Consider the following 26,730-nt stretch of genomic DNA (forward strand, 5'->3'; position numbering starts at 1 on the left):
TCCCCCACGTTTCTCTTCCCCTGATTTCTCTGTCAACAACAAGGCACAACAATCAACCCGTCCACCCATGCCAAGGTCCTGATAATCCTGAACTCTGAACTATCCTTTCGGCCACACATCCAGTCACTGTCCAAAGCTTGCCGCCTCAACCTCTGCAACATCTCGAAGATACGTCCCTTCCTATCCAACGATACCACAAAGCTTCTAATCCACTCCCTGGTTATCTCTCGTCTTAACTACTGCAACTCCCTTCTCATTGGCTTACCTTTAAACAGGTTATCCCTGCTTCAGTCCATCATGAGCGCTGCAGCCAGGCTCATCCACCTTGCAAACAGCTCTATGTCTGCTCTCTTTGCCAATCCCTCCATTGGCTGCCACTCAACCAACAAATTAAATTCAAGTTACTAACCATAACTTACAAAGCCATCCATAACTTGGCGCCCAGCTACATCATTAATCTGGTCTCAAAATACCAACTTGTTCTCTTTGTTCTTCCCAGGACCTCCTGCTCTCTAGCTCCCTTATAACCACTTCCCATGCTCGCCTCCAGGACTTTTCCCGAGCTTCTTCCATCCTCTGGAATGCTCTACCCCAACCTGTCCGACTATCTCCTACTTTGTCTTCTTTCAGACAATCCCTGAAAACACATCTCTTCAGAGATACCTATCTGGCATCCACCTAACAACTGTACATTTATTTTCTCCATCAGCCCATCCCCCACAGTTATTACCTCTTGTATCACTTGACCCTCCCTCTTGTAAGATCTAACTAGCAGGGCCCTCTGATTCCTACTGTATTAAAGTAAATTGTATGTTTACTGTCTACCCTCAAGTTGTAAAGGGCTGCGTAAACTGTTGGCACTAAATAAATCCTATATAATAATAATAATAATTGCAGGGATCTTATAACTGAGGTCCTGATAATTGACAGATTTCAACCCGCAGACTGGCTCAGTGTGGCAGCGTATACATAGACAACTGTATACTATAAATTATATAGATATAGGGTGCATATTCAATCCACCAGAGACTTCAGTTGTCCATGGGTATTGTGTGTACTTGTTCCTTAGCATGGTTTCTTGTTTATATATGTTCTGCTATAGTAGCTACAATAAACTTTACCTCTAGATGTCCAGGTAAAGTTTTGACATTTTTCACATACAAGTAAAAATTATCTTTTTTTTTTTTTTGCTATAAAATTACTTAGGACTCTGAAACATTAAATAGTTTCTGAAAGCAGAAGCCCTGGAAAATAAAATAGTGGCTGCTGCAATTTTTTATATTGTATGATATTTGCGCAGCCATTTATCAAACACAAATTCTCATGAAAAATACATGAATTTTAGTGCATTTAAATACAATATAATACCCATTTTTTTGCTGAATTATAAAAGATTGCATTGAGTAAATAGACACCAAACATGTCAAGAGTTAAAATTGCACACAGCTGTGAAATGGCGACAAACTGTGGTATCTAAAAAATGTCCATAGGCGATGCTTTAAAAGCTTTTACAGGTGATCAATTTAGAGTTAATCATGAATTACTGCTCTCACTCTGATGTTCATATTTGTTGTGCAACCACTTTGCATGTAAGCATGGGAAAACAGGGGTGATTTTTTTTTTTTTATTATTTTGTTAAAAAATAACTTTTAACACTTTTTTTAAATTTAACATTATTTATATCACAAGTGGGTGAACTAGCACCCTTACGATAGGTTTGGACAGTGGCAGGTAATCTTTATGGAGACATGAGGGGTCTGTTGAACCCCTGAAGTTCCCCCTGCCCTCTAAGGCAGCTGATTAAACACAGATTGTCAGCTCTGAAACCAGAAATTACAAAAGCATCATCATTTCCAGGATCATTAATCACAGGGGAGATCTGGGAATGGATGTGCCTCCATATCCTCTGTGGGCAGTCATTCTGATGGCTTATCATGGCCCCAGGCTCCTTGGGGGAATGGGTTAGCTGAGAACTACCTTGGGCAATGGTGGTAGTCGGGGCTCTTCCAAGTAGCCAATCTCTGGGTCCCGAAGACAGTACTATGAGCTTGGCTGCAGCCATAAACCTAGTATAACCATTTACTGTTCAGGACATCTAAATACATACACTAGACGGCAAGTAGTTTAGCTTCAGCTAGTGGATAGTTCTATACACAATATAAATTGCTATGGAATTTATTGAGGTTTTTTTTTAGTGAATAAATGAGAAAATGAAAGAACATACTCATAAAATAATATGAGAAAATAAAGAAAATATCTGATGTACTTTCACTATCCTCAGTTTCTTTTAGTCTATTGTCAAATATTTTTTTTGCTTAAAGCCCAACTGAAGCCATGCATTTTAATAATGTTATGCAGGCAGGTTGCATAACAAGTTAAAACATATATTTTTTTATTGTGTTAAAAATTCTTTTTTTTTTTTTAATTCATCAAGCTTCCTTGTGCCAGCACACTAGAGATTTGGAGCGCCGCTCTCACACAGTGCAGAAGTCTGGATCTCTAGCGGTCGAAATTCCCCTTTTTTCGGTGTTGTAATAAACAATGTTCAAACTCTCTGAACACATTTTTATGTGTTATGCAACCTGATTGCATACCATTAATAAAATGTATTCAACTCCGCTTTAAATAAACATTTTCCAGCCGCAGTTACTTTTTTTCACTGCCTTACAAAATAACTCTTCTAGCTTTAGAGGGCACATTTTTTGCACCTTGATATGTTATTTCTAGGGTTTCTGTTTGTGGTTGGGAAAATGCTAGATTTGGCCTAAACATTGCAGATTTAGTTCTGAAATGCTAGAACAAAATATCTGCAAGCACACTGAATTTAGCGAAAAAAATTGGCTAAACAGCATGCATTATTTTATATTCATAGTGCTAATTATATATAGATAATTATGTGTGTGACTCCTTAAAATTAATAACTCCTGATGCTGTCAATCAAATCCTATGACAAAGAAGCAGGGGGTCCGTTTGAGTCCAGATGCTTGCCACAGTGTTAGCATGAATGCCCACATAGAAAGTGGCTTTCTATGGTGGACACTAGCGGGGGAAAGGAGACGGGAGTGCTGGTAGGGGATCCCACCTCTGTTTATAATAAATAGATTACCAGATCTGCTCCCTCTCAGTGAATGGGTACAGGATTACATTAGTACCCGATAAGCATTCCAACAAAGAGTTAAAAGGAAATCCACATCCTCATGATTGCCTTTTGTTGTTTTTATTGGTGGGAATCCTGGGTAAAATCATTGACCAAATTTGTTGTCTTCTGCTGATTTAAGGCTACGTTCACATCTAGGCGTTGCTATTTTTCCAGGCGTTTTCCAGAAGTTTTTTCAGGTATTTTTTCAGGCGTTTTATGGGTTTTTACAGGTGTTTTACAGGCGTTTTTGTAGAGGTGTTTTTAGGTTGACAAGTGACCAATGAAAAAAGATAAAAACGTCTGTAATTTGCCAAAAAATAAGCTCATGTACTTTTTTGAGCGACAGGCGTTTTGCTTAAGGCAACGGAATGCTCAGATGTGAACAGGGGCTATTGAAATGAATAATATTTGTCTTGTTGGGTGTTTTTAGAGCTGCTGAGGCTTAGAGCAGAAAATTGTCCAAAAACACCTAGATGTGAACAGAGCCTAAGGCCTCTTTCACACTTGCGGACCGTTCAGATCCACCTGTCAGTTTTTCAGGTGGATCTGAACGGATGCCCCATGCATCTCTATGGGGCATCCGATGTCAGCAGAGACATGTCTGCTGACATCCGATCTGATCCTGCCCGTCAAATCTGGATGGATGGAAACCCTATTTTCCATCCGTCTGGCAAATCGGATCAGATGGGATCGGATGAGAATGGACAGGCGGTCCGTTCTCATCCAATTCCCCCATAGAGAAGAGAAGGGACCTGACAGCTCTGTCTCTGCACACAGAGCGGAGACAGAGCTGCCATCCACCTGCTCAGCGGGGGATCGGCAGATCGATCCCCTGCTGAGAAAAATGGAGTCCGCCGACGGAACGACAAGTGTGAAAGGGGCCTTAGGTTTTTTGGCTGAACTCCTGACAATTCAAACATACACTTGTTTGAGCAACACTAGTTTTTTTTTTTAATTTTTCAAGTAGTAACACCATAACAAAACTTCAGAGAATTATTATGTTTAAGCTTAGTAAAACTCATCAAAACTTTTCAAAAGAACATAGAGAACATTTGTGTTTTCTCTTATCTGTTTTATGCAATATTTGCATACAGCTGACTGCCTAACATAATCGTCAAGGGCAAATGTAAAAAAATGAGTGCAATGAAAGTATGTAAAGTGAGTAAATTTGACAGGCTCATAAATCATTTAGCCAAATTTGAGAGTCTGTGGAAATAGGGAGTGGAATACATTCTATAATCAAAAATACCACCTTTTGTGTTTAAATATGCAACAGATTACTGATATTAAGTAAATAAGTAATGGTAAATAATTTAACTTTCAAATGTCTTTTTTGCATTAAAGCTATGCTTATGTGAATGTATTTTATTAATCCTGGCATCTCAAAACATAAATTATAGCAAAAAAAAATCATAACATCGTTGAACAAAAAATAAAAGGTAAAATGTTTTAGAAAAAAAATAGCTTTGAAAGTGCTTCCAGGTGGGACTATAACCTCCTGTCAGTTGCTTTTAAAGGGCCATACACACTATAAGATTTTCTGAAGACTTTTTCCTTCAGATTTACCTTTTCTATGTAGTGCAAGGGCCTGCCAGATTGCATACAAATTGAAAGTGTTTAGGTTTGACCTCATATTATATGGTTTTGGTAAGTCTAAAGGAAAAAGTCTTCAGAAAATCTTATAGTGTGTATGGCCCATTACAGTCTAGACAGCCCATCAGAAGCTACAAATCTTTCAATCCAAAAAACACACTGACCTGCAGTGTATAGGCTGAGACAAAAGGCTGTTCAAACATAACCACTTGCCAACCAGGCCATAGCCGAATAACGGCTACAGTGCGGTCGGCTTATTCTGAGAGGGCGTACTATGACGTCCTCCCAAAATTGCGCTTCCCGGGGACCAGGCACATCACAGATCATGGTAAAGGGCCAATGACAGGAGCCCTTTACTATATGATCACTCCGTCCGATGACGGAGTGATTACTTGTCAACAAACTGGCGCATGTCCGGTTCATGTCTCTCCTCTCGTTGCACACTGTACCGATCGTAGGAGAGAAACTGCAGCTGCACCCATCCTCTGCCTCCTCCATACCCTAAGTACGCCCATCCGTGCCACATCAATGCCACATCCATGCCTCATCAATGCCTCATCCATGCCAGATCCATGCCCATCCGTGCCACATCCATGCCACATCCATGCCTATCTGTGCCACATCTGTGCTCATCCATACCACATCAGTGCTCATTCATACCACACCAGTGCTCATCTGTGCCACATCCATGCCACGTCAGTGCTCATCCATGCCATGTCAGTGCTCATCAATGTCACATCAGTGCTCATCCATGCCACATCCATGCCACATTAGTGATCATCCATGCCACATTCATGCCACATCAGTGCTCATCCATGCCACATCCATTCCATGTCAATGCCCATCCGTGCCACATCCATGCCATGTCAGTGGTCATTGGTTCCACATCCATGCCACGTCAGTGGTCATTCGTGCCACATCCATGCAACGTCAGTGCTCATCTGTGCCACATCCATGTCACGTCAGTGGTCATCTGTTCCTCATCCATGCCACCTCAGTGCTCATCCACACCACGTCCATGCCACGTCAGTGGTCATCTGTTCCTCATCCATGCCGTGTCAGAGCTCATCCGTGCCACATCCATGCTGCATCATTGCTCATCCATGCCACATCAGTGCTCATACATGCCACACTAGTGCTCATCCATGCCACATCCATGCCACATCAGTGCTCATCCATGCCATGTCAGTGCTCATCAATGCCACATCAGTGCTCATCCGTGCCACATCCATGCCACATCAGTGGTCATCCATGCCACATTCATGCCACGTCTGTGCTCATCTATGCCACATCCATGCCATGTCAGTGCTCATCCGTGTCACATCCATGCCATGTCAGTGGTCATTGATGTCACATCCATGCCACATCAGTGGTCATTGGTGCCACATCCATGCCATGTCAATGCTCATCTGTGCCACGTCAATTCCACATCAGTGGTCACCTGTTCCTCATCCATGTCATGTCAGTGCTCATCCATGCCACATCCATGCCACATCAGTGCTCATCCGTGCCACATCAGTGCTCATTCATGCCACATTCATGCCACATCAGTGCTCATCCATGCCACATCTGTGCCACATCAGTACTGATCTGTACAACAACAGTGCTCATCTGTGCCACATCCATGCCACATCAGTGCTCATCTGTGTCACATCCATGCCATGTCAGTGCTGATCTGTGCCACATCCATGCCAGGTCAGTGCTCATCTGTGCCACATCAGTACTTATCCATGCCACATTCATGCCATGTCAGTGCCACATCTGTGCCACATCTGTGCCACATCAGCACTGATCTGTACAACATCAGTGCTTATCGGTGCCACATCCATGCCACATCAGTGCTCATCTGTGCTACAACCATGGCACAGCATTGCTTATCCGTGCCACATCCATGCCAGATCAGTGCTCATCTGTGCCACATCAGTGCCATTACAGCACTTATCAGTGCCCCACAGTGCCTCACAAAATTGTAATGGGAAGTCAGGAAATGACTGTGCTCCCTGCATGTTGGGCCTCTGTATGTGGACAGGCTGCATAAAAGTGTCACACATGTGATATCACCATACTCAGGAGGAGTAGCGGAATGTATTTTTGGGTGTCATTTTTGCTATGTACATGCTATGTGTTAGAAATATCTTATAAATGGACAACTTTGTGTACAAAAAAATGTCTTTTCATTTTCTTTCCACATTTTCCAAAAACTTGTGGAAAAAAATGAAATGTTCAAAAGACGCATTATGCCTCCTAGATTATGTGTTAGGGTGTTTGCTTTTCAATTTTTGCTTTCTAATTTTGTGGGCGTTTCCATTGTCTTTGTGCTCCAGGGCCTTCAAAAGTGTGATAGGTTGTCAGGAAATGATATATGTAATTTTTGCTCCTAGTAGGAGGTGCTACTTGGATGTTGGACATCTGTATGTGTGGAAAAGTCCCACACATATGGTATCGCCATACTCAGGAGGAGTAGCAGGATGTATTTTGGTGTGTAGTTGCAAGTATGCCAATAAAGTGTGTGAGAAATAACTTTGTAACCATTTTTTGAAAAAAAAAATATTTTGCAAAGAATTGTGGAAAAAAATTACATCTTAAAAAAACTCACCATGCCTCTTACTAAATATCTTGGAATGTCTACTTTCCAAAAAGGAGTAATTTGGGGGGTATTTGTACTTTACTGTCTTTTTAGGGTCTCAAGAAATAAGATCATCCATCAGTACATCAGGTGTGATCAATTTTCAGTGATTGGCACCATAGCTTGCAGACTCTATAACCTTCAGAAAGACCAAAAAAATTATACTTATTTGGGTTATTTTTACTAAAGATATGTAGAAGTATAAATTTTGGCCAACATTTATGAAGAAAAATTACTAAAATTGCAAAATTATAAAACCGAAACGAAGAAAAATGCATTTTTTTACAAAATGTTCGGTCTTTTTTCATTTATGGCACAAAAAAAATAAAAAACTCAATGATGATTAAATACCACCAAAAGAAAACTCTGTTTGTGTGAAAAAAAAGGATGAAATTTTCATATGGGTGCATTGTTGCCTGGCTGAGTCATTTTCATTCAAAAAGTGAGAGCATTGGAAGCTGAAAATTGGTCTGGTTAGGAAGGGGGTTTACGTGCCCAGTGGGTAAGCGGTTAATACAGGTAGCCATAGGGATTTAACAAGATAAGCATTTAACCACTTGCCGACTGCCTAACGACGATTTTTGTCGGCAGTCAGCCCCTCACAGGCAAAGTGACGTAGATCTACGTCGCTAGCCTGTGAGGGTCTAGGGAGCGAGCGCGCGCCGCCGGAGGCGCGCTCCCGCGTGGTCACGGACCCCCCCGCGCGTGTGACCGGCGGACTCGATGTCCGCCGGTCACTCTGCGATCGCCGCTGCAGAGGGAGAAAGTCAGGCGGCTAGTGTAAACAAGCCGCCTGTCATTCTCCCCTGTGTAGAAACTGTGATCACACGGTTCTACTATGTAGGACCGTTGATCATTGTTTCTACAGCTCAACCCACAGCCAATCACAGTTAGAATCACGCCCCTAGGGACACACACAGCCCCTCCCTCTCAAATAAAGTTAACCCCTTCACTACCAGTGTCATTTTGCAGTAACAGTGCATATGTATAGCACTGATTACTGGAGGAATGTCACTGGTAACCCCAAAAGTGTCAAAAATGTCAGTCAAGGGTCCGATCTGTCCGCCGCAATGTCGCAGTACCGCAAAAAAATCGCAGATCGCCGCCATTACACGTTAAAAAAAGAACAACAAAAATCTTTCCCTTTGTTAGTAAACGCAATAACTTTTGCGCAAACCAATCAAAATACGCTTTTTGCGATTTTTTTTACCAAACATATGTAGCATAAAACAAATTGGCCGAAAATGTTAAAAAATTTTGATTTTTACATTTTTTTGGGGGGGGGGGGGGAATTTCATATGAAAAAATGTGAAAAATATTGCTATTTTTGCAAAATTGACGCTCTTTTTTTGTTTATAGCACATGATCAAAAAATTGCACAGGTGATCAAATACCACCAAAAGAAAGCTCTGTTTGTGGGAAAAAAAGGCCGTCAAATTTGTTTAGGTACAGCGTTGCACGACCGCGCAATTGTCTGTTAAAGTCACGCAGTGCCGAATCGCAAAATACCCCCTGGTCAGGAAGGGGGTAAAATCTTCCGGGGCTTAAGTGGTTAAATACATATTAGAGACACTTGGCAGGTAGGCACTGATATTAAGCCCGGTACCCAGAGGCCTGAATACAGTAAAACAACAGCCAGTTTTAAAAAAAAAAGGCGTGTGCTTGCCGCTCTGTACGACACTTGGCCGGCTTCCGTTGAACGTGCATGCTGGAAAACCAGCATCTGACTGACTCCTGATCAGTGCTCTCGGCAGAGAGCATTCATTGGAGTGTTCTGGGGGGGGGGGGGCACCCCCCTCTAAGAACACAACAGCTCAGCAGAGGAGATCGCTGAAAAAAATCGGATAGTGTGTACCAGGCTTTAGACTGAATTTATATACTCTGACTGATGTGTATGATTTATATTCCTGTTCGTTTTAGTTTTTTATGGTATAGAAAACATGTTGCCCAATATATTAAATAACTCACTATAATTCAGGAAAACAGTCCTAATTTTAAATAATAACCTAAGTTGCATATTGTTAGTCTCCAACCTACCAACTTTACCTGTATTGCATAGCAGTGCTAGACACAACAAAGCTTGGCATACATGGATCTAAATTTGACTGATTCAGCAAGGAACAGCCAAACTTTTGAACCATGTATGAAAATCTGCATGGTCACATCAGCCTTGTTAATTGTATGTATCAGTGGCGGCTGGTGCTCCATGGGCCGGGGGGGGGGGGGCAGACCGACCGCACCATACTCCCCCTCCAGACCACAGGGAGACAGGGGAGACAGGAGAGGACAGAGAGGACCCCCCTCGCTCACTCACCCTGCCTGGATGCAGCAGCAGGCAGGGGCAGCAGCTTCGGCTTCTTCCCCATCTTCTTTGTCTCCTCCCTCCTCCTCCATGCCCAATGGCATGGCTTCTCCTTTCATCCAATCAGGAAACGGGCCACTTCCTGATTGGCCAGGAGGAGGATCTGTGTGACAATAGCGTTCTTTCATTCGCTATTGTCACACAACTGGGTGGGCTCGGGGCGCACTGCTCTGCCTGCTTTAGACTGTGAGAGCCTTTGGCTCTAATCATGTGGCTACAAAAAAAAAGCCCCATTGGACTCCATGCATCCGGCGCCCCGAACATGTAGATTAGGGGGCCGGACACATGGATAGGGGGGGCTGTGCCCCTGCGCCCCGTATGACCAGCCACCACTGTTATGTATGTTATCTAACGCTTCAGGCTGGGAAGTGATTGAGGATAATTTAGCCAAACTACATACTTGCAATGAGGGTTGGAGGTTTTTAACTGCTTTAAGATCTTTTTTTTCCAAAGAAAAGCACTTGTATTTTTTGCCTTCCAAGCCAGGTAACTATTTTGATGAACTTCAACTTATATATCATTGATATCCCTTAGGTCCATTGATCCAATAAAGCCACACATTCTTATAAAGGAAAAAAAAGACAAGGACAAGTTTAAGAAAATTTCACAAAAAAATGCAAAATGTTTCAGGTGCCTCCTTTTTGAGTTTTGAAATGAATAGATGGTCTTAGATATAATATACTCAGTAGGGATCGACCGATTATCGACAAAGCTGATATATCGAGGGCTGATATGCACTTTCCCTGATATATCGGAATCGGCCCCGGAGGTTACCGATATTGCTGATATTTCGAGCGATGCCTATAGCTAGAGGCATAACCCTGTTGCCAGTGTCCATAGCCGACGGTTGGCTGTCTTATAATGACAACCGATGCAGCTGAGAGCACCCCCCCCCTCCTGCCGCCTTCCGCGTCTCACCCTGGTCTCCCGTCCCACCTGGCAACCAGCCTGCATGGCCGCTGAAGACCTGATTAAAGCAGCATTTGGCTCTGATCGGGTCTCTATCCCAAGATCCCCCCACAAGAGTACCTGTGCAGAAAAATAAATAAAAACATTTTTTTTTAAATGTACAAAAATATCGGCGCATATCGACCGATACTGATATCGATCACTAATACTCACCTAGGTGGATGCTGCATTTGTCCCCCGCTGACTCTGCGGTGAGAATTGAGAGATCAGACACGATAATCACTCAGTTCTCCCCCCCTCTGTTCTAAGCAGAGAGTTGTTACTGTCAGTCACCAGCTTTTTGCTCTGCCCTTCCAGTGCTCACTGTAGTGCTGGGCTGTAGAGGGGGCAGGAGGGGCCAGCTCAGGCTCTCAGCAGATTCCTGAGAGGCTAAGCCAGGTGCCAGTCTAGGCTTCTGGGTAGATACTGACCATATGGTTGGGATATTTTTAGAGCCGTTTCATTATGTCAGAGTCCCCCCTTACATTAATGCCCCACCTTACATTAGTATCCACCCTACTTCAAGAACCCCCCTTATAACAGCGCCCCCTCTTTCATCAGAGTGTCCTTTTACATCAGAGTCCTCTCTTACATCAGAGTCCCCCTTTACTTCAGAGTCTTCTCTTACATCAGTAAACCCTCTTTACATCAGATTTCCCCTTTACCTCAGAGCCCCCCCTTGCATCAGTTCTCCCCTTTACTGCCCTGGGGGGACATGTATTAATGCACATTGTTTTTTAAAAAAACTGTTGTTTTTAAAGGAGCAGTGATTTTAAAGATGCCTAAAGTGAAAAAAAAGAAAAATGTATTTAAATATAGTGCCTGGGGGGTTCCCATAGTCTGCCTGTAACGGGGCACATCTGTAGCATTTATAGAACATGCTGCAGCAAAAATGAAATTTCTAAAGAAAAAAAACCTGTCAAATCACATTTAAATTAAATCAAGGTTGCAATTGCCGGCACCCAGCTTTGGGAAGGGGGGGCAGAGCCTCTGCTTCTCCAAAGTACCCCCCCCCCCCCAGGTTGAGGGCATGTGGCCTGGTGTGGCTCGTTCCTCTCCTTTCCTGGCCTGCCAGGCTGTGTGCTCGGATAAGGGTCTAGTAATAATTTTGAGGGGGACCCCACGCCATATTTTTTTTTCACTTTTTTTTCTAATCAGCTGTCAGCTGGGAATGGTAAATATAAAAACTGCGCTCCTAGACTATATGTATCTGCTGGCACTTCACTAGACCTGTAGTGCAAAAAACATATAACTAAACAATAGTGCAGCCTTCAAAGTGACATAATAGACAAAAAACAATATAAAACTTCAATATAAGGAATGAGTTCCCAATAGTAGCAATTATGAAGTGAATTAAACTGTACTTATTGAGTCCATTGGGTAATATACCAGTGATATGATAAACAAAGTCATGAGTTAAAAAAGGAATTTTTAAAGAACCAAACTGAAACTCGGAACGCATATCTGGTTTAACCTTGTACTGGAGGCCATATCTCCAGAAGGATATAGATACTCTAGAGAGAGTTCAGAGAAGAGCTACTAAACTAGCACATGGATTGCAGGAAAAAACTTACCAGGAAAGGTTAAAGGACCTTAACATGTATAGCTTGGAAGAAAGAAGAGACAGAGGGGATATGATAGAAACTTTTAAATACATAAAGGGAATCAACTCGGTAAAGGAGGAGAGCATATTTAAAAGAAGAAAAACTACCACAAGAGGACACAGTTTTAAATTAGAGGGGCAAAGGTTTAAAAGTAATATGAGGAAGTATTACTTTACTGAGAGAGTAGTGGATGCATGGAATAACCTTCCTGCAGAAGTGGTAGCTGCAAATACAGTGAAGGAGTTTAAGCATGCATGGGATAGGCATAAATCTATCCTTCATATAAGATAGGGCCAGGGACTATTCATAGGATTCAGATATATTGGGCAGACTAGATGGGCCAAATGGTTCTTATCTGCCGACACATTCTATGCTTCTATGTTTCTATGAAAGAATACCACTTCCTGTTTTGCCCAAACTCTATGGCAAACCGATAAGGAGATGTGGTGGGCAAGCCCGGGCGCCATCTTTCACTCTGTCTGATAACCTATTGGAGATTCAAAACGAGACGTGGTACGCACTCCCACTCCCAGTTTATATATATCGCAATGACTCAACACAATCCCCACACCCCAGATGATGTCCATGAGGACGAAACACTTCGGGTAGTGCCCATGATTAGGGATGATCGAACGGTTCGGGTCCACCATCGGTTCGGCCCGAACATTGGGTGTTCGAGGTTCGGCCGAATTTAGAACTTTTTGCCCAAAAAGTTCGGAATTCGGCAACCAGAACCAACCAAAATGCAATGCTTCAGGAAATGGGCTTTAAAAGCCCGTGATTGGACCAGAACCATTAGCAAAAGCCAATTGAGGGGGCAGGAGAATGCTAGGAATGTGATTGGAGTGACTAGGGGGTCCCTAGACCAATCATTAGTGAATACGCCCCCCAGTATATAAGATAGCCCCCGCCATATTCCTAGCATTGTTATACTGGACATGGAAGAGAGTGGAAGCAGTTCTGTTAATTTTACTTTAAAAGTGTCATCTAGCATTTATTAGTGTGAGGAAAGGGATATCTAGTGTAGTTAGAGTGCTCCTTTACACTTAAGTTAGCTTCAAAAATTTAGTTTCTGTAGGGAAAGTGTTAAGTGTAAGGGGACCATAGTGTAGTGTAGGGTTAACTGACAGTGACTGCTATGGAAGGGTGACAAAACCCTTCCATAGCAGGGTGACTGCTATAGAGAAATGATCATTTCTCTGAGTTGCTTCGGGACAGGAATATGGCTTCTCACCAGCAAGCATTTTTCATGCTGCAGTGGTTGCCATTGCCAGTGCTTTTTTGAGGACATGTTTGATGTCAGACATGACATCTGAACATGTGTATAGGGGGGTATATATACACATATATGTCTGTATATATACCCCTAGACATATATAGGTGTGATAGTAGCAGAAATATATGCTTGCGCTAATGAAATAATTTACAGTAATATATTTCTGCTACTATCACACCTATATATGGCTAGGTGCCTATATACATATAATTATGTGTGTATATATACCACTATACACAAGTTCAGATGTTTTGCCTGCCTCAAAAGAACCCAAAAAAATGCCAAAAAACGCTAGCGTCAAAAAAAAAAATGCCCAGGTGTGTTTTTGCTGGCATTTTTTGGGGGGTTTTGGAGGCAGGCAAAACATCTGAACTTGTGTATAGTGGTGTATATACACACATACATATATTTATATACACACCTAGACATATATAGGTGTGATAGTAGCAGAAATATATGCTTGCGCTAATGAAATAATTTACAGTAATATATTTCTGCTACTATATAGAGAGTGAATGAGACATACTGAGGGTACCACTCCTGCCACATCCCTACAAAATGTGTATAAAAGGACAAATAGAGAGGGATGAGAGGATCCCACAGCAAACTGGGGTCTCTACGGTCTCTCACATAGAAATGGGACTTTAGAGGCTAGGAGTGGGTATTGATCCTGATGAAAATAAATACACCAATATTATATAAAAAATATAGCATTTATTTTATAGGCATGAAAAATCTTATATAAATATCAAAAAAAGCATAAATTCAAATGGCAAATAATGCATGTACATAAGACAATACAGGTAAACCACTGGATCCCAACAAGCCTCTAAGAGCAAAGGCAATTGATGTGAAATATCTAATAGGTCATGATATAATCATGATACCAGTACATAATAGAATGGGATACATCAGTGGAAACTCTGGAATTGCGACGCGTTTTGCTCATGTCGCTTCCTCAGACGATTCCTTTTACCCCTGAAAAAATAACAATGTATAGGGTTGAGCGGACACCTAGATGTCCGTGTTCGACGGGTTCGGCCGAACTTTAAAAAAAAGTCCGGGTCCGTGTCCCGGACTTTTACCGAACTTTTCCCGGACACCGAACCCCATTGAAGTCAATGGGGACCCGAACTTTAAGGCACTAAAATGGCTCTAAAACACCAAAGGAAAGGGCTAGAGTGCTGCAAATGGCAGCAAAACGTAATTAAGAGCATGGCAAGTGCTCTGCAAACAAATGTGGATAGGGAAATAACTTAAAACAACAAAAAAAAACAGAAAAATAAAACAATGTTCTTCTTCATCTCTGAAGGACGAGGCCCATATGGAGTAGGAGGGAGGTTGAGGTGGTGGTGGATGTGGCGGTGACATAGGCGTGCGCACAGGGTGTGCTGGGTGTGCCTGGGCACACCCTAATCACCTAGGGCACATAGCATTGCCAGTGAGGAGATGGGAAAGATCTCCCTGGGACCTGCTCTGCTCTATTTCTCCTTGCCTACAGGTACATGGCCCCGATACATTACTCTCCCTGCTGGCAAACACATGCATGTGTATTTCAACTTTGGGGTGCACACCTTAATGCAATAGGCTGCGCACACCTATGGGCGGTGTAGGTGGAAGCGGCGGTGGAGGAGGACCAGGGCCGGATTAACAGCATCATGGGCTTGGTGCTGAGGATTTTGAAGGGCCTTAAGGGCCGTGCCTTGCCATGCACCCAGAGGAGGAAGGGTGCAGCCATGCATGCCTAATTCAACATGGGATGCTGTCTCTGAAGCCCATAAACACATCCATGCATCGCCAACTGTCCCTCCTTGTCCGGCCTTCACGCTGTGTGGGGAGGTTCTGAGGGTGCTGCCTGGGGAAGCGAGCATAGAAGCCAGACTTCTGTGTTTACAAGTGACAGAAGAGCGGTAACAGTGAATATGGCCAACCCGGGGCCTATATAAAAGGTAGGGGCCTGGAGCTGCAGCTCCAATAGCCCCTACATTAATCTGGCCCTGAGGAGGAGGACGAGGTAGCCAACACTGCTTCTTTTCAAAAATTTTAAATGAGGGTACACCCCAAAAGAGTGAGAAAGAGCAAAAATGGAACAATGGGTGGGTAAGGTCGGTATCCATTGCTATTCTGCATAAGGTACGGAAAAGTCCCGTGGGATCCATGCCTGGTTCATTTTAATGAACGTGAGCTTGTCCACATTGTCTCTGGACAGGCGGCTGCGCTTGTCTGTTATAACGCCCCCAGCCGTGCTAAATACCCGTTCAGATAATACACTGGCTGCAGGGCACGCCAGCACCTCCAAGGCGTAAAGGGCAAGCTCAGGCCATGTGCCCAATTTGGAGACCCAGAAGTTGAAGGGGGCAGACCCGTCATTCACTACATGTAGGCGTGTGCACACATACTGCTCCACCATGTTGGTAAAATGCTGCCTCCTGCTAAGACGTTCCATCTGAGCTGCTGGTGCTGCTGTTTGTTGTGGCGTGCTGACAAAGCTTTTCCACATTTCGGCCATGCTAACCCTGCCTTCTGAGGTGCTGGCGGTGCCCTGGTTGCGTTGGCGACCTCCTCCTCCTCCTCCTCTGCCTTGTGCTTCCACTGTGGCCCCGCTGTCAGATGGGAATGCCAGCAGCATGGCGTCTACCAGCGTGCGCTTGTACTCGCGCATCTTGCGATCGCGCTCCAGTGAGTGAATTAAGGACGGTACTGTTATATTCTCCGTGTTGTGAGAGACACAGGACTCTGGTCTGGAACAACGGTTGTTTATTCAGGACTCACTGTACAGCATTACAGGACAGCTCTGCATATCAATACATCTCTGCATGTGTCTAAAGATGGCCACTCTGCCCCTTGACCCTTGTCATCACTCCTGGGTGGAGCCAGCCTTAAAGTGACAGTACATGTGAAACCCTTCAGGTATAACACCTTCCATCCATACCTAAAAAAAAAACAAAAAACAAAAAAAAAAAAAACAACAAAACGAGAACAGGCATAAAACAGTAACTCATAATTGTCCAATACAGTCCTCCAACTCAGGAGATTTACATGGTTTCTTCCACGTCCGGATGTGAGAACAACTTCCAGGGAAGCTCCGGGGAGAAAATGGCAGCGGATCACTTTCGGCGGGCCCGTCGAAAGTCTCGTAACCGGTCTTGCATTTGAAACCGGTCAGGAGGGCGACAGTGTCGTTGAGGACGGGCACCCAGCGACTCGGGGCTGGAGGAAGCAGGGCTGGCCGGAATGGACACCGGCGGGGCCAAGAGGGGATTCCCTAGCTCAGAGGGTGAGCAGACCTCTGGACCAGGGCTGGAGGGCTCTGTTGGAGCTGAGTTCAAAAGTTCAGAGTCTCCCCAAGCATCAGTCTCAATGCCTCCTGATCCGGTAGGAGCAGATCCTTGAGACACTGGAGGTGCAGCCGATGTCAGGGATTCGGGCAGCTGAGAACGAGAACGCAATTGGTCCGCATGCCGTCTGCAAATGGAACCATCTTCCAGGCAGACCCTATACATTTTGGGTCCCAAAGTCTCTGCGACGATAGCAGGAAGCCAACGAGTGTTGGAAGCGCCATAAGATCGGGCCCATACCTTTTGCTGGGCTGTAAACCGGGGAATCTCGTCGTGTTCGACCCTCTTGTCTTGGGACTGCCGTACATGTTCCTGGACCGTTTGAGGGCGGAGCATATCCAAAACAGTCCATGGCTGCCGACCCAAAAGAAGTTCAGCTGGAGTTTTCCCAGTGGTTGCATGTGGTGTGGTTCTGTAAGCAGAAAGGAAGGAGTCCAGCTGCTGGGGTGACAGGGACTGTTGTTTACTTGTAGCCACAGTAGCTTTGAAATAGCGTTTGAAGGTCTGTACAAACCTTTCTGCTTGACCATTTGTAGCCGGGTGGTAAGGTGCGGTCAACTTGTGTTTGATGTTGTGGGCAGTCAGGAAACCCTGAAACTCCTGGCTTGTGAATTGTGCACCGTTGTCTGTGACAATTTCTCTGGGGTATCCAAACGTAGCAGCGAGATGTAACAGTATGGAAATCGTCGCCTTAGTCGTTGGCTGAGTAACAGGAACGACCTCAGGCCACTTTGAATGGGCATCAATAATGATCAAAAAGGTGTGTCCTCTGATCGGGCCTGCAAAGTCCAAGTGTAGGCGAAACCAGGGAACCGTGGGCCAAGTCCAGGGCTGGACGCACCCTCGAGGAGGGTCTCTCGCAGTTTGTGCACATCCAGCACACGCATTCACATATGTCGTGATATCGGAGTCGAGGTTTGGCCACCACACATAGCCTCGGGCCTTTTGTTTCATACGTGTGCCCCCGGGATGACCAGTATGTAGCAATTCCAGAATGTGTCTCCGGAGGGTCTGTGGAACGATCACTCGGTCTCCCCATAAAACACAGTTGCCAGACACAGTTAATTCCAGACGCCTACGGAAGTAAGGCTCGTAATCCTGTGTGACAGTTGCAGGCCAACCGTACCGTACCCAGGAGAGTATTGTCTTAAGGAAGGTATCCTTGGCTGTATGGGCTGCTACTTCCCCGGAAGACAGAAAGGACAGGCTGGTGTAACGACAACTCTTGACAGGTGGAGAAGAGTCTGTTAATGTCCTTGTCAGACGGGACATGGCGTCTGCATTAGCGTTGGCATCATGGCTGCGATACTGGATTTTGTAGCTATATGCTCCCAAGAATAGGGCATAGCGTTGAAGACGGGCTGCAGTCGTCTGGGAGATGCCTTTATCAGGGCTAAAGATCTGAAGGAGTGGTTTATGATCAGTCAGTATGGTGAATTCCCTACCATACAGGTAAAGATGAAACTTCTTAATTGCCCATATGAGCGCCAGAGCCTCTTTGTCAATGTGAGAGTAATTGCTTTCTGCTTTTGTCAAGGACCTGGAGGCGAATGCCACAGGTTTCTCTGACCCATCTGGTAAAACGTGAGATAGTACAGCCCCTAGACCATAGGGTGAGGCATCACAAGCCAAGGTGAGAGGCCTTTGGAGGTCATAGTGCACGAGCATGCGTGACGCCAACAGCTTTCGCTTAGAAACTTCAAAAGCACGTTGGCATGCAGCCGACCAGTTCCATCTGGAGTGTTTCTCCAAAAGCTTGTTTAATGGAAACAAAGTGTGTGCTAGATCCGGCAGGAATTTGTGGTAATAGTTCAGCAAGCCCAGGTATGATCGCAGCTGCTGGACGTTGGTCGGGGCTGGAGCTTTTACTAAAGCATCAACTTTGGCTTCCGTGGTGTGTATACCCTCTGCATCCACAAGGTGGCCACAAAACTCCAATTTAGGTACCATGAATTGGCATTTCGCTAAGTTCACTTTTAGACCCTGCTCTTGGAGTCTGGCCAACACAAGCTCCACGTTACGCTTGTGTTCCTGGTCCGTCAGGCCCGTGATGAGCATGTCATCTAACAGGCACTGTGTGAAAGGAATGTCCGCCAAAATCTCATCCATTTTGCGTTGCCAAATGGCTGGGGCGGAGGCTACCCCAAACACCATCCGATTGTATTCATACAGTCCCTTGTGAGTGTTGATGGTTAGAAACTTGCGGGACGAAGGGTGGACCTCAAACTGTAAATAAGCTTGCCTGAGATCAAGCTTGGTGAACTTTTGACCTCCTGCAAGAGAGGCAAAAATGTCATCTACTCTGGGTAGGGGATACTGGTCTATCTCCAGTTGAGAATTTAGTGCCATGCGGAAATCGCCACAAATGCGTAAGTCCCCATTCGCTTTCTTTACTGGTACAACTGGTGATGCCCACTCGCTGTGCTCTACCTTTGAGATGACACCTTGTTCCTCCAGCCGGCTTAGTTCAGCTTCCACACCTGCTCGGAGTGCGAAAGGTACCGTCCGAGCTTTGAAGAACCTAGGCTGGGCGTTGGGTTTCAGCCTGAGTCTCACACAGTCATGCTTTATTTTTCCCAAATGGTTATCAAAGACTTGTGGGAATCGCTGTTTCAGGGATTCCACCCATCCCTCTTTATCTCCTGATGGGATGGTCACGGTGTTGCAGGGGTTAATGGCGATGTCTGGCATGCCAAAGTGAGCAATCCAGTCTCTCCCAAAAAGAGGGGGTCCCCCATGTTCTAGGATATATAATGGCATTCTCTTTGTCTGACCCTTGTAGGATACCTGTACTTTCACGTACCCCAGTGGGTGGAGTATCTGCTTTGAGTATGTCTGCAGTTTGATTGGTGTTGGACGGACAGTTGTTCGGATCAGAAGTTTTCTCCATTGTTTCTGGGTGATAACTGAAACTGCTGCTCCTGTGTCTACATCCATCTTGAGTTTCTTTCCTTCCACGGTTACCTCTACAGTCATTGCTGAGGGTGCTGAATGCATATGATGTATGTCCAATCTGTGGAGCACTTCCTCATCCTCTGATTCAGATGACGATGTATATCTTCCCACCATATATGCCTTTGTCCTGGGGTTCAGAGGTTGTTTATTTCGCACCTTCTTACTACGGCAGACTCGTTTCAGATGGCCTGCCTTACCACAATTATGACAGAGCTGATCCTTAAACCGGCAGACTTTGTGATCATGGTCTGTATTCCCACAACGGTAGCAAGCTGACTCCCGGCTTGATGAGAGTCTATATTTACCGTTAGCTGCAGTTTGCTTGACTGCTGTTCTGAAAACTTCCTCTTTAACCTCTCCCCTTCTGCTCTGGGGGTTCAAAGCTTCTGTATCTTTCACAGCCATTTCCATCACTGAAGCTATCTCAATTGCCTTTGTAAGGGTAAGGTCTTTCTCTGTTAACAGTCTCTTTTGGCTAGACTCACTATTCAGTCCCATGACAAACTTATCCCTCAGTGCAGTTGGTAAATACTCCCCAAAAGAACAAGTTGAGGCTAGTCTGCGAAGGGCGAGCACATAAGCCTTAATATCTTCACCCGGCTGCTGCTGCCGCTGATAGAACCTGAATCTTTCTGCAATCTCTAGTGGTTTAGGCTGGAAGTGATTCCCTAACAGTGTCAGGAGCTCTGCCAAAGTCTTAGTTGCTGGTTTTTCAGGGAAAAGGAGATCCCTAAGAGTGTCATATGTCCTAGCACCAACCACTGTCAGAAACACTGCTACTTGCCTGTCGCCTGGGATGGCATTTGCACAGAAATATTGTTCTAATCTTTCAATCCAAGAAATCCACGTTGTCTGTTCGCCATCAAATTCACTTAATGTCCCGATCAATGACATTTTCCTGCTGGGCTCTGTGGGTGTTTGTATTCCTGACAATCCAGAGTTTTTTTTTCTTCCTTTCCTTTCTCACACGGATAGTAACCTTGAAAATCCCATCCTCGTCGCCACTGTTATATTCTCCGTGTTGTGAGAGACACAGGACTCTGGTCTGGAACAACGGTTGTTTATTCAGGACTCACTGTACAGCATTACAGGACAGCTCTGCATATCAATACATCTCTGCATGTGTCTAAAGATGGCCACTCTGCCCCTTGACCCTTGTCATCACTCCTGGGTGGAGCCAGCCTTAAAGTGACAGTACATGTGAAACCCTTCAGGTATAACAGGTACGTTGTCCTTGTAACGGGGATCCAGCAGCGTGGCCACCCAGTAATCAGCACAAGTTAGAATGTGGGCAACTCGGCGGTCGTTGTGGAGACACTGCAGCATGTAATCGCTCATGTGTGCCAGGCTGCCCAGAGGCAACGAAAGGCTGTCCTCTGTGGGAGGTGTATCGTCCGTGTCCTCTGTATCCCCCCAGCCACGCACCAGTGATGGCCATGAGCTGGCCTGGGTGCCACCCTGCTGTGAACATGGTTCCATCTCCTCCTCCAGCTCCTCCTCCTCCTCATCCTCCTCATCCTCCAGAACTGTGCCCCTGCTGGACAATTGCGTCCCTGGCGTTTGCGTGTGCAGGAACCCACCCTCGGAGCCCCTTGCGAATGACTGCCCTGAAAGCCTTGGAAATGTTACCTCTTCATCCTCCTCCTCCTCCTCATCCTGTGCCACATCCTCTTCCATCATCGCCCGAATTGTTTTTTCAAGGAGGCATAGAAGTGGGATAGTTAAGCTGAGAACGGCGTCATTGCCACTGGCCATGTTGGTGGAGTACTCAAAACAGCGCAACAAGGCACACAGGTCTCGCATGGAGGCCCAGTTATTGGTGGTGAAGTGGTGCTGTTCCGCAGAGCGACTCACGCGTGCGTGCTGCAGCTGAAACTCCACTATGGCCTGCTGCTGCTCGCACAGTCTTTCCAGCATGTGCAAGGTGGAGTTCCACCTTGTGGGCACGTCACATATGAGGCGGTGAGCGGGAAGGCCGAAGTTACGCTGCAGCGCTGCCAGGCGAGCAGCAGCAGGGTGAGAACGCCGAAAGTGCGCACAAACGGCCCGCACTTTCTGCAGCAGCTCTGACATATCGGGGTAGTTTTTAAGGAACCTCTGCACCACCAAATTCAGCACATGCGCCAGGCAAGGGATGTGCGTCAAACCGGCTAGGCCCAGAGCTGCTATGAGATTTCGCCCGTTATCGCACACCACCAGGCCGGGCTTGAGGCTCGCTGGCAGCAACCACTCATTTGTCTGCTGTTCCATGCTCCTCCACAACTCCTGCGCGGTGTGTGGTTTGTCCCCCAAACAGGCAAGTTGTAAAACTGCCTGCTGTCGTTTACCCCTGGCCGTGCTGAAGTTGGTGGTGAAGGTGTTACGCTGTCCGGATGAGGAGGCGGTAGAGGATGAGGAAGCGGAGTAGGAGGAGTTAGGAACAGGAGGCAAACTGAAGCGCCCTGCAATCCTCGGTGGTGGAAGGACATGCGCCAAATTGCTATCCGCCTCAGGCCCATCCGCCACTGCATTTACCCAGTGTGCCGTTAGGGAGATATAACGCCCCTGACCGTGCTTACTGGTCCACGTATCCGTAGTTAGGTGGACCTTGGCACAGATGGCGTTGCGCAGTGCACACCTGATATTTTCCCCCACTTGGTTGTGCAGGGAAGGGATGGCTTGCCTGGAAAAGTAGTGGCGGCTGGGCACGACGTACTGTGGGACAGCCACCGACATAAGGTTTTTAAAACTGTGCGTCTCCACCAGACGGAATGACAGCATTTCAAAGGCCAATAATTTTGAAATGCTGGCATTCAGGGCCAGGGATCGCGGGTGGGTAGGGGGGTACTTCCTCTTCCTCTCAAGTGTTTGGGAGATGGAAAGCTGAACGCTTCCACGGGACATTGTGGAGATGGTTGTTGGTGACCCAGGTGGTGGTGTTGCTGACAGATCGTCTGTTTGCGGGGTGGCAGGTGCCGGTATCACTACAGATGTGGCTGGAGCGGCCGAGACTGCAGCAGAAGAGGAAGCAGGATGAGCCAGAGACGTTTCTTGGTTTTGAAGGTGTGTACTCCACTGCAGCTCGTGCTTTGCACTTAGATGCCTGATCATGCAGGTTGTGCTCAGGTTGAGAAGGTTTATGCCTCGCTTCAAGCTCTGATTGCACAGGGTGCAAACCACTCGTGTCCTGTCATCAGCACATTTTCTAAAGAACTTCCACGCTAGAGAACTCCTTTGAGCTGACTTTGGTGCGCTCGTTCCCTTGCTGCGTTGGGCAGTAGCGGGCGTAGTGTCTAGGGCACGGCCGCTCCGCTTCTGCACCCTGCTCCCTCTTCTGCTGTGCTGGTGGCTCTGTGCGACCACCGCCTCTTCCTCCAAACTACTCAGGTCACCTGCATGACGTTCATTCCATGTGGGGTCGAGGACCTCATCGTCCTCCACATCATCTTCCACCCAGTCTTCACCCCTGCCCTCCTTGTCGGTCTCCACAATGCTGAACGCCGCAGCAGTTGGCACCTGCGTTTCGTCATCATCGGAGACGTGCTGCGATGATCCTTGCATGTACTCATCTTGAGAAATAAGTGGTTGGGCATCGCTGCACTCAATCTCTTCCACTTCTGGGGCAGGGCTAGGTGGATGGCCCTGGGAAACCCTGCTGACAGAGTCCTCAAAAAGAATAAGAGACTGCTGTATGGCTTGGGGCTCAGACTGCTGGCCTGATTTTCAAGGGGGTGAGGTGAAAGACGGTTGGACATTGGCTGCAGGTGCCAACTCTGACCTTTCTGCAGTAGACTGGGTGGGAGACAATGTGAAGGAACTGGAGGCACTGTCAGCAGCAAACCAATCTACTATCGCCTCAACTTGTTCTGGCCTCATCACTTCTAGGGGCGTTTGATGCCCTACCAAATACTGATGCAGGTTCTGTCGCCTACTCACACTTGAGGAAGGTGTTTCACTTGTGCGTGTAGCTGGCACAGATCGACCACGTCCTCTCCTTGCAACAGGAGCTCTACCAGCAGCACCACGACCCAGGCCACGGCCCTTATTTGACGGTCTCCTCATATTTCTGTAATTTAAGATCTTGCCCTAGAAAGGTTTTTATTGAATAGCGGAATAGGAAATATGATCCAAAAAAGTGTATGTATCTCGCACGTACAAAACCACACTAGGCCCCAATTACTATTGTTTCTACCCCTAAAAGGATGGATGAGGAGTAGGAGGAGTATGGAACAGACAGCACCCTCAAATCTTCAGAAGTATGAGATGAACCCCAAAAACTTGGAAAGGTGGATCTCACACGTACCGACACAGACTATCCCGCAATTCAATTGATCCTCAAAGGTTTTTATTGAATAGCGGAATAGGAAATATGATCAAAAAAAGTGTATGTATCTCGCACGTACACAACCACACTAGGCCCCAATTACTATTGTTTGTACCCCTAAAAGGATGGATGAGGAGTAGGAGGAGGAGTATGGAACAGGCAGCACCCTCAAATCTTCAGAAGTATGAGATGAACCCCAAAAACTTGGAAAGGTGGATCTCACACGTACCGACACAGACTATCCCGCAATTCAATTGATCCTCAAAGGTTTTTATTGAATAGCGGAATAGGAAATATGATCAAAAAAAGTGTATGTATCTCGCACGTACACAACCACACTAGGCCCCAATTACTATTGTTTGTACCCCTAAAAGGATGGATGAGGAGTAGGAGGAGGAGTATGGAACAGGCAGCACCCTCAAATCTTCAGAAGTATGAGATGAACCCCAAAAACTTGGAAAGGTGGATCTCACACGTACCGACACAGACTATCCCGCAATTCAATTGATCCTCAAAGGTTTTTATTGAATAGCGGAATAGGAAATATGATCAAAAAAAGTGTATGTATCTCGCACGTACACAACCACACTAGGCCCCAATTACTATTGTTTGTACCCCTAAAAGGATGGTTGAGCAGTAGGAGCAGGAGTATGGAACAGGCAGCACCCTCAAATCTTCAGAAGTATGAGATGAACCCCAACAACTTGGAAAGGTGGATCTCACACGTACCGACACAGACTATCTCGCAATTGAATTGATCCCCAAAGGTTTTAATTGAATAGCGGAATAGAAAATATGATCAAAAAGAAAGTGTATGTATCTCGCACGTACACCACCACACTAGGCCCCAACTACTATTGTTTGTACCCCTAAAAGGATGGTTGAGCAGTAGGAGGAGGAGTATGGAACAGGCAGCACCCTCAAATCTTCAGTAGTATGAGATGAACCCCAAAAACTTGGAAAGGTGGATCTCTCTCACACGTACCAACACAGACTATCCCCCAATTTAACTGATCCCCAAAGGTTTTTGATTAAATAGCGGAATAGAAAATATGATCCAAAAAAAGTGTATGTATATCACACGTACACAACCACACTAGGCCCCAATTACTATTGTTTGTACCCCTAAAAGGCTAGATGAGGAGTAGGGGGAGTATGGAACAGGCAGCACCCTCAAACCTTCAGAAGTATGAGATGAACCCCAACAACTTGGAAAGGTGGATCTCTCTCACACGTACCAACACAGACTATCCCCCAATTTAACTGATCCCCAAAGGTTTTTGATTAAATAGCGGAATAGAAAATATGATCCAAAAAAAGTGTATGTATATCACACGTACACAACCACACTGGGCCCCAATTACTATTGTTTGTACCCCTAAAAGGCTAGATGAGGAGTAGGGGGAGTATGGAACAGGCAGCACCCTCAAACCTTCAGAAGTATGAGATGAACCCCAACAACTTGGAAAGGTGGATCTCTCTCACACGTACCAACACAGACTATCCCCCAATTTAACTGATCCCCAAAGGTTTTTGATTAAATAGCGGAATAGAAAATATGATCCAAAAAAAGTGTATGTATATCACACGTACACAACCACACTAGGCCCCAATTACTATTGTTTGTACCCCTAAAAGGCTAGATGAGGAGTAGGGGGAGTATGGAACAGGCAGCACCCTCAAACCTTCAGAAGTATGAGATGAACCCCAACAACTTGGAAAGGTGGATCTCTCTCACACGTACCAACACAGACTATCCCCCAATTTAACTGATCCCCAAAGGTTTTTGATTAAATAGCGGAATAGAAAATATGATCCAAAAAAAGTGTATGTATATCACACGTACACAACCACACTAGGCCCCAATTACTATTGTTTGTACCCCTAAAAGGCTAGATGAGGAGTAGGGGGGGTATGGAACAGGCAGCACCCTCAAACCTTCAGAAGTATGAGATGAACCCCAACAACTTGGAAAGGTGGATCTCTCTCACACGTACCAACACAGACTATCCCCCAATTTAACTGATCCCCAAAGGTTTTTGATTAAATAGCGGAATAGAAAATATGATCCAAAAAAAGTGTATGTATATCACACGTACACAACCACACTAGGCCCCAATTACTATTGTTTGTACCCCTAAAAGGCTAGATGAGGAGTAGGGGGGGTATGGAACAGGCAGCACCCTCAAACCTTCAGAAGTATGAGATGAACCCCAACAACTTGGAAAGGTGGATCTCTCTCACACGTACCAACACAGACTATCCCCCAATTTAACTGATCCCCAAAGGTTTTTGATTAAATAGCGGAATAGAAAATATGATCCAAAAAAAGTGTATGTATATCACACGTACACAACCACACTGGGCCCCAATTACTATTGTTTGTACCCCTAAAAGGCTAGATGAGGAGTAGGGGGAGTATGGAACAGGCAGCACCCTCAAACCTTCAGAAGTATGAGATGAACCCCAACAACTTGGAAAGGTGGATCTCTCTCACACGTACCAACACAGACTATCCCCCAATTTAACTGATCCCCAAAGGTTTTTGATTAAATAGCGGAATAGAAAATATGATCCAAAAAAAGT

This window comes from Pelophylax lessonae (genome assembly GCF_965119305.1).
Source record: "Pelophylax lessonae genome assembly, chromosome: 1".
Classification (NCBI taxonomy): Eukaryota; Metazoa; Chordata; class Amphibia; order Anura; family Ranidae; genus Pelophylax; species Pelophylax lessonae.